Source organism: Suricata suricatta, chromosome 6 (assembly GCF_006229205.1).
Source record: "Suricata suricatta isolate VVHF042 chromosome 6, meerkat_22Aug2017_6uvM2_HiC, whole genome shotgun sequence".
In the NCBI taxonomy this organism is placed as follows: domain Eukaryota; kingdom Metazoa; phylum Chordata; class Mammalia; order Carnivora; family Herpestidae; genus Suricata; species Suricata suricatta.
In genome coordinates this window covers 129499457-129514191 of record NC_043705.1, presented here as the reverse complement: position 1 = coordinate 129514191, position 14735 = coordinate 129499457, and the positions used below count along the sequence as shown (strand labels likewise).

Genomic DNA, 14735 nt, shown 5'->3' with positions numbered 1-14735 from the left:
TTTAAAAAGAGAAAAATTATGGTAATGTAATTAGGATAAATAATAAGCCAATACTACTAGCTTCATGGTTATATAAGGAGAAGTGAATGAAGCATTTTTAATTAAGCTCATCATATGGTATTACTTAGACCTGTTTTTCCTCTGGCTATAGACATCACTTTATTTGTCTATTTAATTGATTTTCTACAGATTAAAAAAATACTCATATCGCCATCTTAACATACCAAATAATGAGCCAAGCATCCAATCATATGTATGAAGATAGATTTTTCTATGCAAATTTTGTGATACACTTCTGTTTGATTTTATTATATATCGCTGTACTCCATATGTTAGAAAATAGCTCCAAAATAACAGCAAAGGAAGAACCAGAGAGCAGAAAATAAAATACACACATCTCTAATTTATCCCTACAGTTTAGGAAAGCATTTTTTTAAAACCCTGGAAAAATATATGCTACACTTTAGTAGGAAATTTGTCAATGTGACATGTCAATCTTGTCAGAAAATGTATGTGAAAGTTTCACTATCAACTGTAATACAGCTTTAATTTGTAAGATTTGAGTGGTGAGGTAGAGAAGGATAACATGGGCCCAATCCTCTCTCCAGTGCTGATGGAGGCATAAAGAAGTATACCAGTGTTAAGAGGAAGTCTAAAATTTTCATTAAAGCTTAACTTCAAGTACAAGAAAGAATGAAACGATAGTGATCTACAAAACATCAGTGTAAAATTTCAGTTGGAAACTGTTTAGGGATTTAACAAGTTAGTTTTATTTTGATTTTGGTTTTGGATTGTGCAATCAGGCAAATGGTTTGACTGAGTTATGTAACAGGTTCTATTTGCAAATTGCAAGATAATTAAGACACCCCTTTGAAAATTGATTTATACTATCCTACAAATTTGTTATTCGCTTTGTTTTTACATAAGGCTTACTTATGGAATTTTTGCTAGGACTCATGTGAAAAGTATGCATTCTTAGCTTTCTTAATGATCTGTACATAGATGTTTCTTTGGGAGCTACTAACAGCAATCCTTTTGTCTTGAATTCTAAAAAATACTTGGTATTGAATTACTTTTCTGGAAATGTAGTAATGAACACAGATATTTAGAATTTAGAATTATTATAATACTTTAGAATTATTATAATAATTTAGAATTTAGAATTATTTTAGAATTTAGAATTATTTTAGAAGCCTTTCTTTAAAAAATATCTGCAGTGGGCTTAGTTGTGTTACTTTGAACTATTGTGCTATACTGTTTGCATTTGATCATTATGTGGACTACACTTTGAGATAGATACTTTAATTATCTAAAAACAAGGTTTATGTAAATATGAAAGAATTGGAAAGTAGATTTGAGATAGTCATGGATTTTTATGCATAAATATTGGTGCACATATGAAGTAAATCAAGTGATTGATTGCTACTATACATTTTATCAATTGGGGATTGATTCTAAATTTTGTTCCAATGCTAATTAACTCAATTACTCAGCTCTTTCTAAATGAAAATCAAACAAGCAAATAAACACAAATAAAGTAAAAATATACAAAAATTAATGATCAAAATATCTTCACCAGAAAACTGTTTTAGCATTTCCACAAATATTATTACCTCCTTTATGCCTCAGTCACATAGAAATACTAGATTAAAAATAATGGTTAAAAGAGAAACAAAATAAAAGGAGTAAAATCTTTCTTTACAAATTAAAACATAAATTATAGATGTAGAAGTGAGGCTGATTGATTAGTTATTGATTATAATCTGATTAGAAATTGCTGAGCAATAGCCTTATTTATGAACTTAGAAGAGCTGTTCAAAAGCTAAGTTACATTCTCATCATTTTATTGACTTTGATTTTTGAGAATGTCTTACTTTTTTTCCAAAGTGAACTTTACTCTTAGATTTTATTAAAAGAACGAACATCATGAATTAATCCAACTGCTTACTTGAATCATAAAAGAAAAATGACTTGATATAGAAGCAAGAAACTGTCTACAAATCTGTCAGTAATAAATTGCAATAAATACAATGCATACAGGACTCAGAGCAACAAACTCTCAAACAAAACAAAAATATCACACTACTTTGAAAATCCAAATTTTTCATGAAAATCATTCATGAAAAGGATTTTCAAGTCAGAATTGACACCTCAATTATTCAAGCACCAGGAAGCTCCATTACAGCTTTTTACTCAAAGACATGTTTTCTCCTCTTTTCCTTTGAATGTTTCTGTCTCAGAGTTATACTGACTCTTTTACTTCTCTGACACTCCCCATTCCACCATTTCTTCAGATCATGAAACTAAATTTGTTGAAGACCATAAATCTGTTGATATGATATTGTAAAATTCATGCATTTGGGGGCACCTGAGTGGCTCAATTGTTAAGATTCTGACTTCCGCTCAAATCATGATCTCACAGTTGGTGAGTTTGATCCCCTCATCAGCTAAGCGCAACCCCCACTTTGGGTGAGCTCAAGCTGTGCTTCAGGTGAGCTGATGCCCCACTTCTGGTGAGCTCCAGCTTCACTTGAGGTAAAAACATGAGCCCCGGGTGAGCCCCACTTCTCTCTCTCTCTCTTCCCCTCTCTGTCCCTCACTCACTTATGCCTCTCTCTCTCTCTAAAAAAAAAAACAAAAACAAAAAAACACCATACATTTTGTTACTGATCATCTGCAGTTTTCAGGCCAGTTGGTAACTGGTTGGTAAATGCCTCCTCTGTAAGTTCCTAGCTTAGTCCCTCTATAGCTGTGACTATTTCCCTAATTCCCTTCTCTCCTTTCATAGCCTCTCTGAATTCTTGAATGTATAATTTTAGAGGTTCTATGTAATCATCAAAGCCTAAGGTAGATGTGGAAAGATCATATCTTCTCCACTGGCTGTCTTCCATTTCTTTTGGTGGCATCTTTCACTTGCTTCACTTATTTTAAAGCTAATGGACTCACTTACACATTCTTGAACACATTCTTGGGCATCTTTTCCAATCTTTCCCATTTGAGGTACAGCATTTTTCATTATCCTTATTACCTTTTGAATTGGAAGATATATATCTTGCTCTCTGAAACTGTATTTTGAGCCATTTATGTCTTCATGATCATTCATGTTGTCCTCAGTATCATCAGGAGGCGGTATAACATGACATCCTCCAATGTAGTCTACAGAATGGAGAGTTGACAAGCATCTATCACCATCCATCTTCAGTGCAGCCCTGGTTGGCTCTAAGTACCAACTGGCTGTTTGACTGGACAGAAAATGGATACTAAGGAACCAGTCCCAATGTGGAACTCCCAAGTCGTATTTTTTTTTAATACACTATTTTTTGGGGGAGTGATGAGAAGAGTAGTCTAAAAATATGAAGAACAATTCCACATTGATGAACTATTTGATATATCATTGAAGATAAATTATTTAAACTAAAATAAATGAATAAGTAAGTTTATAAATAAATAAAAAATAAATAATAAAAAGCGGTATTACTTCACTTCTAGAGTGCCAAGTGGCTGTACCATGTTGTACTCCCACCAGTACTGTATGAGAGTTCTTGCTCTAACATGCTTTGCCGCATTTGGTTGTCACTGTTCTTGATTTTGGCCATTCTAAGAGCTGTGTGGTGGTTTCTTTTTTTTTTAATTTCAGTTTTCTGATGACAAGGCATCTTTTCATATGCTTATTTGACATCTGTATACCTTCTTTGGTAAGGTGTCACTTAAGAACTTTACCCTATTTTTTAATGTTTGTTTATTTCCTTAATTTTGAATTTTAAGAGTTCAGTATGTTTTGGATAATAGTTCTTTGTTAGGTGTGCATTTTACAAATATTTTCTCCCAGTATGTGCCTTGTCTTGTTATTCTTCTGATATTGTCTTTCACAAAGTAGATTTTTTTCCTGAAAAATTATTTATTTATTTACTTATTTATTTTAAGAGAGAGAGGAGGGCAGTAGGTGAGGGAAGGGAATCTTAAGCAGCCTTGATACCCACTACGGAGCCCATCATGGGGCTCAGTCTCACAGCTGTGAGATCATGAACTGAGCCAATATTGAGAGTTGGACACTTAACTGTCTGAGTCACCCAAATGCCCTCAGAGTAGAAATTTTTAAAAATTTTAACAAAGTACAGTGTATAGATTATTTTTTGATGGAGCATGTCATGAGTTTATATCTAAAAATAAAAAATCATTGTCGTGCTCCAGGCCATTTAGATTTTGTTCCATTTTATGCTCTAGGAGTTTTATAGTTTCTTAGTTTATAATTAAGTCTGTGATTTGTTCATAGTTAAATTTTTGAAGGGTATGAGGTCTGTGTCTAGATTTAGCTATTTGCATGTGAATGCTCAGTTGTTCTAACATCATTTGTTGAAAAGACTACCTTTTCTCCATGGTATTTTCTTTGTTTCTTGATCAAAAATCACTTGACTGTATTTATGTGTGTGTGTGTGTTGACTGTATGACTATGTATGTATCTATTTCCTGGCAGTGCTCTATTCTGTTCTAATGATCTCTCTATTCTTTCACCCATACCACTCTTGTCTTGATTACTATAGCTTGATAGTAAATTTTGATGATGGATAGTATCAATCTTACAACTTTATTTTTCTCCTTTAATTGAGTAAATTCTTGAGTAAATATAACTTTATAAATTCATCTTATAAGAAAACTTAAAGAAAATTTAAGAATCTTAATATATGGTCATTTTTGCGAAAGAAGCTAGAAAATACCATAGGGACAAAGGACAGAATACAACGTTTCAGCTTTGTTTTTTTCTTGAGAATTTGAGAGGAAAACAATTTTAACAAAAATAAAAATAAATTAAAATCTCTCAGGGTAGGGTCACCTGGGTGAGTCAGTAGGTTAAGCTTCTGACATCGACTCAGGTGATGATCTCGCAGTTCGAGAGTTGCAGCCCTGTGTAGGGCTCTGTGCTGACAGCTTGGATCCTGGAACCTGCCTCCATTCTGTGTCTCCCTTTCTCTTTGCCTCTCCCCAACTCACTCTCTCTCTCTCTCTTTCTCTCTCTCTTTCTCCCCCTCCCTCTCTCTCTTTCAAAAATAAATAAAGATAAAAAAATTAAAATCTTTAGGGGTAGAGTTGGTGAATTTTATTATAAATATAATGAAAAACTTAATAAAATAAAGGCAAAAATACTTGTAAGGATAGATAAAGTGTAGAATAAATTTAGTATAATGGCATACGTAGAAACAGGTGAAATGTATGGAAAGTAGTAAGAGGGATATGTAGAGATCTCTTTTAGGCAACTGATTTGCCTCATAGAATGTTAAAAGGGTTCACAGTGGCCACCTGGCTGAGTACTAACAGGTCCATCCGGTGACCCATCTCAGAATATCCATAAGTCCTAACCAACCAATGGGCTACTTATAATTGTGCACATAAACCAAAGAAGGAAAAATTCCATTATGTCCCCTACCACTTTATCTTCTTCCTTTAAATACAGCCCCACTCACTGCCTTGTTGCAGTGACTCTGCTGTCTTGCCCACTGCTTCCTAGCAGTGTATCCAGTAAACTTCTGTCTCCTTTGTTCTGCCTCAGGTGAGTTATTTTCACCACTGGCCTGTCCCACTGGCTTCCACCAGATTGATCGTCACCCCACGTTTGGGGGCTCCCATCCAATCCAGGAAACAACACATGACACATTTTAAAAATGGATAAATGCAGAGTAATAATTTTAGGGCTTGTACAAATCAATATTTATCAGGTTTATTGATTAGTAAAGACGGGGATTTGCAAAGACCCAGGATTAGGATCGGGTGTTTTATGAGAAGAGATATTTAAATTTATTCTAATCTCAACTGAACATTTAGTCAGTCAATTTTACTCCTATGGTGAGACACAAGTTGAGATACATTGAGCTTTCTTTTAGCACAATGATTAGAGGACGGTATGGTTCTGCTTTGGGTGTCAGCTAAGGTGTCAAGTGCCAAGATCCCTGTTAAGGACCAAAATACAGTTCAGTTTGGGGTTAGTTGGTTTGTTTGCACTTTTTTGGCCCAATTATGATATCCTGACAAAAGGCCAGGTAGCTTCTTGAACAGCTGATTAAGTCCACACCTCTAACACATCACTTATTGGCCTTTCTTAGATGGGAATCTTAAGTACCGGTGCAGAGACCAAGCAGCAGACACCCAGGACAATCCTTATGCCCCAGGGACCATCAAAATTATTCAAATGTGCCAATCCCCAGGGAGCCTAGGAAAACTGAGTTAACAGGATCCTGCTTGCTGTATCACAGCTTGCAGTTACCCTCTTCAGAAGCACCTCCCTGTGTGGTCCTGCCTGGCAGCCTTTCTGTTTGGGGCTGCAATATAGAGTTCTGCCTTCTAGTTTTTCAAATGTCATTGTGTTCTGTCATGCCAGCAAATAAGTCCTTAAATCTATGAAGCAAGAAAGAACCCTTTTGACGCATACCAACTGAGTGTAATGAATGTCATGCTCTAAAATAAAAAACAATAAAAACGATCTAGTCCTAGTCCCATGGGTTAATAGCAGAATAAGGTTGAATATACAAATTCATAGTGACATAATATATACTCCTTAGAAAACAGTGATAGAGACAAAAGAGGATACATTATGATTAAATATTCATATGGTATTCATTATTTCAAAAGAAAAGGGAATTTGAGATAAGTAATGGGGTCTCTCCTGGGGCGCCTGGGTGGCTCAGTCCGTTGGGCATCTGACTTCAGTTCAGGTCATGATCTCAGGCTTTGTGGGTTTGAGCCCTGCATCAAGCTCTGTGCTGCAGCTTGGACCCTGGAGCCTGTTTCAGATTCTGTCTCTCTCTCTCTGTCCCTCCTCCACTGATTCTCTGTTTCTCTCTGTCTCTCAAAACTGAATTATACTAAAAAGAAGATGAAGAAGGAGAAAAAGAAGAAGAAGAAGGAGAAGGAGGAGGAGGAGGAGGAGGAAGAGGAGGAGGAGGAGGAAATGGAGTCTCTCCGACTATGTTAGTGAAGTTTTACCCATGTGTAGCATTGGAAGAACCTAAAGACCTGACTGTTTTAATGGAAATGATTGATTAGAGACCTTGTTATAAATTCTCAAGGTAATCTAAAATAAATAAGATTATTGGGCTTCTAATTGATCATAGAGAAATTTAGACAGCGTGGAAATTGCTTCCTAATATTCTGAAATTATATTTGAAAATTTATTTTTTTCAATAATGTTCTGATCCACAGATATGACAATCTTCTGCATAAGAATTATTAATATTCTTCCACATTGAATTTAGGACTTTGCCACTTCATCTAATCCAAAACTATTTTTATATCTGTTTTATCATTTCAACGAATTGGATATTATTATAAAAGCATTCAAATACTTTATTAGGTTCCCTTTCTTGGTCATATATGCAGTGATCTGCTACAGAAATTAATTTCACTTTTTTTTCATTTTACTAGATCAGTGAGTTTTATTATGTTTTACTTGAATCCACTCAGTAAAATAGAAACAAATACATATGCATTATCATTAATGCTTTTTTTTCCCCCAACAATGCTTTCCTTTATTTTTCATTTCTCAGGTGTTTTCCATTAATTTTTACATGTATTAATATTAATATAAATGCTTCTATATCTTCTCATAAAAGAGCAACTATGAGTATTTTCAGCCCTTATGAGGTTGATTCTTGTACAAGATAATGAATCAGCTATTGGACTCCCTTTTGAGTTTTCCCTGACTTCAGAGAATATTTTTAAGATTGGAATCTGTTGAAACTATCTATATAACATAAAATATGTTATATATTCTTTAGATATATATAACTTTTAGTTTGACATAAGAGGTGACTACAGGGGCGCCTGGGTGGCTCAGTCGGTTAAGCCTCCGACTTCGGCTCAGGTCAGATCTCACGTTCCTGGGTTCAAGCCCCGCATCAGGCTCTGTGCTGACAGCCAGCTCAGAGCCTGGAGCCTGCTTCCAGTTCTGTTGTCTCCTTCTCTCTCTGCTCCTCCCCCTCTCATGCTCTGTCTCTCTCTGTATCAAAAATAAATAAAAACAAAAAAAAGAGGTGACTACAAACAAATATATTGTTTATATATTCTCTCCCACTGTATTAGAAATGCAGTCCCTTCCTTCAAAAAATAGACCAAAAAAAGACAGAATGGACATTCCATTCTGAAGATAAAACAATCCATTCACAGAATAAACAATCATTATTCTTGAATCAGTCATCTCTAAGGACTTAAGAGTGCAGGCTTCTATAAGAATATCATCTTCACATAATGTCGAACATATGATAAAAATTCTAGAGAATTATGAAATCTCTTAACCTAACATTAAGTATTAGCTACCTGAGTGGTTCCTTTGCTCCATAGTCTAACCTCTCTGTGTGCAGTACACGTGGTGATGTCTCAAGTGCTTTGAGTAATTTCTCTCACCCTGAATTTTATATCAGTTGTCAAATTAGTTTTTTTATCTTATCACTTTTAATTGTCTATAAAGTCTTTTATGTATTACATACTTTTCTTTAAAAAATAGTTTATTGTCAAATTGGTTTCCATACAACACCCAGTGCTCTTCCCCACAAGTGCCCTCCTCCATCACCACCACCTCTTTTCCCCCCCTCCCCCTTCAACCCTCAGTTCATTTTCAGTATTCAATAGTCTCTCAAGTTTTGCATCCCTCTCTCTCCCCAACTCTCTTTCCCACTTCCCCTCCCGCTGGTCCTCCATTAGGTTTCTCCTGTTTTCCTGTTAGACCTATGAGTGCAAACATATGGTTTCTGTCCTTCTCTACCTAACTTATTTCGCTTAGCATGACACCCTCAAGGTCCACCCACTTTCAATAGCACTGCTAGGGATTTACCCAAGGGATACAGAAATGCTGATGCATAGCAGCACATGTACCCCAATGTTCATAGCAGCAATGTCAACAATAGCCAAAACATGTAAAAAGCCTAAATATCCATCACTTGATGAGTGGATCAAGAAGATGTGGTATATATACACAATAAAGTACTACATGGCAATGAGAAAGAATCAAATTAGTTATTTTTTAAATTGAATCCAGTACTTTCTTAGATGCCATTTTTTTCATCTGTGTTTTCCATCTTTCTTTTTTATTGTGGCTATTTTAATGATCCACTTATTTCAACTACAATTTCTGAAATATTTGTCAATCTTCTCTTACTATCTTTTTGGTTACTGTCCATGTTGCATTTACATGTATCTTGCTATTTTATTTTGTATAAGAGGACCATTGAGGATGCTGGTGGTATTGATGTCACAAGGAGAAGTTTTGATACGTTACAATTTGAAGAGTTGAGCTTTTCAGTGCAGTCAGTAAGCGAATTGCATTTAAACTGGATTGAGAAGGGAGAAATAAACTTTCAATAGAAAATAAAACAGTATAATAAAAGTAGAAGATAATTGCTTGTAAAAATCTAAGGAAGTAAATCCAATAAACAGATGAGAGAGATAATTGCCTAGGAAAGTATACTGTAGCAAAACTGACCCCACCTAACATAGAAAACTTAAAACAATTTCAATAGAAAACTTATAAAGAAATATCAATATTCTCTGCCCAAAGCACTTCTATATTGCACGGGTGTAGGCACATGGTTTCTAACCAAGTATCTAAATTCAGATGCAGTAACAAACACATATTTATAAGTTAGACAACCAAAAAATTCATATGGAAACAAAAAGCACTAGCAAACCAAAAGATATAAAACAAACTAGGGAGAAAATGTTTATGGCATATATTGCATATAAATGAATAATGCTCCCTATATTTTTTAAAACTATCTCCTATTTATTTATGGTTAATCTCATTCATATATATATATATATATACATATATATATACATATATTTACTATTATGTATAATCTTCTATTGGTTCTTTTTTTCTAGAGAACCCTTATATAACCCATCCTAGATTTCTACTGGTGAAAAACATTGAAACTTTGCTCAAAGGGCATGTTTCCCAATATAATTTTCACAACTTGCCAAGGAGAGTCAAGGGAGATATGGAAAAAAAATAGATATAGTACAGAACCCAGAGTCATAGTTTGTAGGTCTCCAAATCAGGAAAAACCATGCCTGGGGCTTATGTAGGTGACACACAAAACAATACTGATGAGTGACAGATGAGATACTTGAGGCTTCTGGAAGAGGATTAAGACTATTTTGCAATGTAGGAGAGGCATGAAATGATTTCAGCTATGGTTTGACGATATGGCCTATTCCTGTCTCTGTTTTTTAACCCCTCCCTGTCATCACATTGTTTACCTTACAAAATTTCAGTCCCCTTCCACTTTGACTCTACCCTGGTCTTATGACTTGTTCTAGGGATGGACTATTGGCCAGATGTGGGAAGAGCTTACACATTTCTGCTTCTGCAATTACTCTTGGCCAATGTTGTGAGATGTATTTTCTGAAGACATCCAAGTCATTCCAGGAGGGAAGAAGAGTGACACGTGAAACAGAATCAAGTTACCCCAGTTGTCTGAGCAACCACCATCCTAGATTATTTGTCAGATAGTCAATTCTCAGATGTGATCAAATCCACTCAAGTTCAACAGAGGCATCTAGTTGATCTCCCTAGATGTTGTCCTAATATATGCTTACTTTCTTAAGTAACTGAGGACTTGACACCACTATTTTTAATAAGGCACCATCATATATTTATGTACAGAACCACATTATTCTTATATCAAATCAAAGTACATTATTTGAAAAGCTATTACCCAGTAACTTTGTCATTGTTCTAATGTGTATATATATATACATATATATATATACATACATATATATATACATATATAAGTAGTTTGATTTTGAATTACTCTATGTGTTTTATTTCATTTTAATTACATTGTATCCCATATTGACTTTAAAAAATAATCAATTTTAAGAGACTACTAGTTTTTAGATAGTATATCTTTTGCTATTTAAGTGCACAAAATAATGAATTTAAATTTTTTAATGTTTTTTCAATTTATTTTTGAGAGAAAGAGAGAGACAGTGCAAGCAGGGGAGGGTCAGAGAGAGAGGGAGATAAGAATCTGAAGCAGGTTCCAGGCTCTGAGCTAGCTGTCAGCACAGAGCCCAACGCAGGGCTCGAACCTACAAACCATGAGATCTTGAACTGAGCCGAAGCTGGACACTTAACTGACTGAACCACCCAGGCACCCCCAAAATAATGAATTTTAAATAAAAAAGCTACCCAAGCATAAAACCACTTTGCAAAATATTTATGTAACCATAGATATTTTTGTTCCTAGGAAAGGTCATTTGACTATAAATATGACATTTTTGAAACTGTGACTGTGGTAAAACAAAATCAGTTTTAAACCATTTATCACATAGTAATAAAAGCTCATATTTATCCTCATTCTCATTATCAGTTAATTCAGTCATATCTGTGTAATTATTAGATCTGAATATAATTTTCTTGTCTTTCTGGAAATTAGCTTTTTTCTGCATATGTATACAGAAGATATAGCTTTTTTATTAAGTCTTACATTGAAATGTGCATTACTTTAATGAAAATTCTGTAATTTATATTTAGGGATATAAAGCATATTTCCTCTGCCTTTGATAAATGTATGTTTTTTTAAATCAGACATTCATGACATAATTATTTCACACTTTCTTTAGACCAAGCCCTATGCTAAGGATCTGAGAATATATCTGATGAAGAATATGTTTTCTACACATCTCTACCCAGACACACTACTGATAGATGCCAAATGACAATTCTCCTGCTTTCAGAAATATCCAGGAAGAGAGACAAAAAGTGCTGTCACAAAAGGGAGCCATGTCAAATATTTAAAAAAAAAAAAATTAACACTTCTTTATTTTTTGAGAGACAAAGAGAAACTAATGCGAGCAAGAAAGGGGCAGAGAGAGGAGACACGGAATCCAAAGCAGGTTCTGGGCTCTGAGCAAGCTGTCAGCACAGAGCCCGATTCGGAGCTCGAATCCACAAACCATGAGATCATGACCTGAGCTGAGGTCAGACGCTTCATTGACTGAGCCACCCAGCCTCCCTGAACCATGTCAAATTCTAAGGAGCTTCCTTTCAAAGCGCTGTCCCCAGATTAGAATGTCTAGTTTCTACAGTTCACTAGACACCAAGTAGTAGGGAGAGGCAATAGTGTTCTTTCTTCAGACCCTACAAATTTTTATTTGTGACCCATTTAGTATTAGAATGGGAACCATATCTTCTCTCCTCAGCTGTGTATTCTAGTTGCCAATTTTGGAATAAGAAAGTCTGCTCACCACTCAAGATTAAGTAAAACACTGAAATCTAATGCTTTGTAAAATAAGGTGGATGCTGGCCTTAGGTGTTTTGTTTTTGTTTTTTAGTTTAGTTTTGCTTTTTAGTTTGTTTTTAATAAAAAAAAAAAAAGACCCAACTAAAAAGAAATAGGAAAAAAATCAGGTGTTAAAATGAAGTTATATATAAATTATAAGGAAGCATATTAATTATCTATTACTGCTATTACAAATTACCACAAGTTAGTGGTTTAAAATAACACAGATTTAATATCTTTAACTCTGTATGTTAGAAGTTTAACGCAGGTCTCATTGGACTAAAATCAATGAATAGGTGACGCTGCATTCCTTTTTGGAGGCTTTCAGGGAGAATCCATTTGATTGCTTTTTTTCAGTTTCTTGAAATCACAGCATTCTTTGACTCTTGCCTCCATTCCATCATCTTCAGAGCCAGTGGTTAATAAATTTATGAATCTTACCAGTTTCCTTCCATAGCTCCTTCTGACCACAGCTATGATGATAGCTACCTCTAACCATAGTGGGCTTGATTGATTCTTTGCTTTTAAGAATTCATGCGATTGTCTTGAGACCACCAGGATAATTTAAGATAATTTTTCTAACTCGGTTTTATCTTAATCACATCTACTAAATCCCTTTGACATGTCAGGGCAATATATTCACAGGTTCCAAGAATGAAGACATAGGCATTTTGAGGGACCAATATTCTGCCTATCAGACATGTTAGAGGAAGCAGTGGTGTTCCACCCAAAGCATGAAAATACACTACAGAACTGAGAGAGAGAGGGTGAGAGAGAGAGAAAGAGGGAGGGAGAGGATCTCTCCCAACATACTGCCTTAGGATCTTCAGTGCTGGGTCCTCCCATATTCATTTTAAATATTTCTGATCATTTGCTAAGTGATAGGCATAGGTTCAAAAATACGATAATGTTTAAATAAAGACAATGTCTTTGGGGAAAAAACAATAAATACATCACATCATACCACTCAAAGTATTTTTAGCCTCTAATTCAAATTGCTATGAAAAATCGTATGATGTGGTCACACAAAGATGCATACATATAACCCTAGACATAACATATGTGCATGATATTAAAAATAAATTCAATACCACTGCAAAAAAAAGCAAATGTGTCACATGTTTAGAGATTTGCATATGTAGCAGGATCTTTTCTGGCAGAGTAAGAAAAAATTGGACTTGCCTGTGGGTGTAGAAGAAATATTAACAGCATATACTTCCCGATAACCATTTCAGTGCAAATATAAGCATAAGAACTTCAGTTTTTCAATGAAATATAGAAGAGGATTAGCTTTGAAAAAACCCATAATAAGGATTGATGAGGATGATGGGGGCATGTGATGAAGTCTAGATGAGTATAGATAGATATTAGATGTATAGATGGGTATTCGAGCCCTGCAGAGAGAAGTGCTACGGGCAGCAGAGAACAGATGTGTGAGACAGTGGAGAAGCGAATGCGATCTTAAAGAAAATGGCTGCATTTAAACCTTAGCCTCAAAACCACTAGCTGTTTAACACAAGATATGTCACATACCCTTTGGTTTGTACTTCATTCCTCTCACCTGTAAATGGCAACAACTTTACCTACTGGAATGGAAACTACAGCTAATGTCAAGCCTCAAGAGCTAGATAAATTGGCTCTTCTTTCACCTTGGAGGGAAAAATAAGTTGAAAAAAAAGTATGTACAGGCAGCCAATTAAGAACATCCCTGTGACAAAAAATATGACTAAAAGTATCCCTTTCCTACATAAGTTGGATAGCCTCAGTGTAGCTGTCATTTGTTTGTGAAAGAAAAGAATAGAATGCAAAGGCAAGGAAATTAATTATATCTTGAAGTTTTGTCTAGTACAGAATTCCAGCATGGTTATTGGCACATGGGACTGACTAGAAACAAATAAATTCGAAACTTACTGTTCTTTTAAGGGTGTTATAATGTCAATGAGACTAGCAACTGGAACTAAAATATATCTTAACTCCACAGGTTTTAACAGAACTCAAGTTCTCAAATGTGCATGCGTATGAGGCTCTCTCTGGAAGCCTTCTATCCCACGGGCAGCTTTCTCCCTCATATCCACTTTGTGTGGCCTGAAAGGAAAGGACAAAGGATGTCCCAGAAAGATGAGCAAGGGGCTCCAAAAGGCAATGAATGAGAGAATTTTCCCGGAGAGCAAAGCTAAGTTGTAATCAAGGATCTTTCCAATTCCAGTTGGCAGAACTTTACCATTGCTCTGGGGTTTCCCCTCACTTCATTTTCAAAACAGGGAAGTTTATTGCAGTGATCTTGCTTCTACTATGCCATTGTGTATTGTGCAAGTGAAAGCAAATTACCAGTCTTCTTCATTCATATATTCTAGCATCATAGTTCTATTTAATTGGATACAGAAACTTGCTGGAAATACCTTGAACCTTCATCAGAGAATGAACATATTCTGTGTGCTGAAAAAGTGATGAACTTGGGAT

The 14735-nt window shown here is 35.2% G+C and overlaps 1 pseudogene; it reads right to left on the bottom strand.

Annotated features, from left to right (window-relative positions):
• Positions 1-1481: 1481 nt before the first annotated feature.
• Positions 1482-3196, bottom strand: LOC115293556 (annotated as a pseudogene).
• Between the last annotated feature and the right edge of the window lie 11539 nt (positions 3197-14735).